Here is a 1,983-nt window from a genome sequence, read left to right as displayed (position 1 = left end):
AATATAATATCTTCTCCCACTTTGTGTATTATCAGTCATTTTATAGTGTCATTTTTGTTTATTGGCCAGACATTCCTAATTTTAAAATTATCAAATTTACCAACCTTTTCTTTTATGGTTCGAACTTTTAAAATCTTTTTTTGAAATTCCTCATTTATTTTTATTTTTTAAATTAAAATTATTGGGATGCATTGATCAACAAAATCCAATAAGTTTCAAGTGTACAGTTTAACAGTATGTCATATATATATGTATGTGTGTGTATAAATATATATATATATATATATATTGCATTTTGTGTTCACCACCCATAGCTAGGTTTCCTTCCATCACCAAATATTTGACCCCCCTTACTCCTATGTACCTCCCTACAACCCCCTTCCCTCTGGTAGCCACTAATACACTGTCTATAAAAATATGGAACACTTCACGAATTTGTGTGTCATTGTTGCACAGGGGCCATGCTAATCTTCTGTGTATCATTCCAATTTTAGCATATGTGCTGCTGAGTTGAGCACTGAACTTTTTAAATCTTGATTAATATATTCTTTCTTACCTGAAATTTATAAATATATTTTTCTATACAATATCTAAAGTTTTAAAGTTAGACCTTTCGTATTTAAGTTCTTAAAGCATCTGAAATTCTCAAGGAGTTCTCTGTCCTTCTAGCACAGAAGCAGCAGGAAGACACCTGCATGGTGCAGAATCTGTAGAAAGACTTAATTTAAGATCTTGAGGTGACAAAAGGCATCCAAGGGGTGTGTGCCTGCTTCCGGGGCCAGATTCCACACTCCCCTTTTGTCCTGGCATTTTACAAGGTCCCTGGAATGTAGATACAACCCTAGGGAAGTAGAGGGACCTTGACTGAGATTATGTTTTTGCCGTCCAGTTAAATGGAGCTCAAAATAGAAATTAATTTGCACTGTGGAAAAACAAAGAAAATGATAGTTCTTGTGCATTCGACATTGTGGACTGAGATTCACACTTTGTATATAATCTTTGATAAGATCAGTTATCAGTTAAAATTAATGGTCTACCTCTACAGATGAGAGACAGTTGAGCACGTTTCTTAAAAAGAAAAAAGAAACCACGAGACAAGGGTGTATATATTATATAAACTTTTTTATGAAAAAGTAGAATAAAAGTTTTTTTAAAAAAGAGGCTTTAAATGATCATATGCAAATTCAATTGCTTTTGAACTACAGTCTGATATCACTCACTTGAATTGAGTACAGATTCGTTTGAATTAAAAAAGCAGCAGAATTTTAGACAATTTTCCAGTACCTGCAGTAACTTGGGGTTGGTTGTAAAGCCCATTTGTAACAAAGATGTGACCTTGAATAGATTATTAAAGATTCTGAGCTCATTTTCTCAGCTAAGTAGTTGATATAATGATTCCTATATTACATGATTGTTGCGATGATTAAATGAGAGGATGCTTATAGAAGTACCCAGCAAGAAACAATCACCCAGTAAACCTTTTTCTGGATGAGAAATTGATGGAAATGCTTTGGTTTCTCTTAAAGCCCAAAGTTAACCTTAGAGCACAATAACATAAGTCCCAGGAATGAGGGCTGCATACTCCAAAAGGGAAATTGGAAGCCAAGGTCATGACTTTTCAGTTCTGAACCCATTATTTAGCATGCTAGTATATTCTGATATAGCTGGTATTTCTGATATTTTCCATTCAACATCTGAATTTTTTTAACCAATTGGAAGAAATTGATATATATTTTAACTTAAAAATATATCACTTTGTAAAACTTAAATGATGTAAAGATAAACAACCAACTAGCTTCAACTCTGTTTGTAAAGGTTTCACCCAAGAGGTTAAATGTCAGTGTTTGGGTTTCTTTTGCCTTGACCTAATCACATCTGCCCAAAGCATAGTTGAATGTGATTAACATTTAACAACTCATTTAAAAAAATCTTACCTGTAAAGAGAACAGGCACAGTGATGACTGTTTGTCAGTCTGTGATGAG

The 1,983-nt window shown here is 33.5% G+C and overlaps 1 non-coding gene across 1 annotated transcript; it reads right to left on the bottom strand.

The window, feature by feature from the left end:
* Positions 1 to 411: 411 nt before the first annotated feature.
* On the bottom strand, positions 412 to 518 carry LOC118608120. Its single transcript, XR_004952920.1, has one exon. It is a non-coding gene; the product is annotated as a U6 spliceosomal RNA (small nuclear RNA).
* Positions 519 to 1,983: the final 1,465 nt, after the last annotated feature.

The sequence above is a fragment of the Rousettus aegyptiacus genome, unplaced genomic scaffold (assembly GCF_014176215.1).
Source record: "Rousettus aegyptiacus isolate mRouAeg1 unplaced genomic scaffold, mRouAeg1.p scaffold_m13_p_9, whole genome shotgun sequence".
Classification (NCBI taxonomy): Eukaryota; Metazoa; Chordata; class Mammalia; order Chiroptera; family Pteropodidae; genus Rousettus; species Rousettus aegyptiacus.
This window is presented reverse-complemented; position numbering and strand designations above follow the sequence as displayed.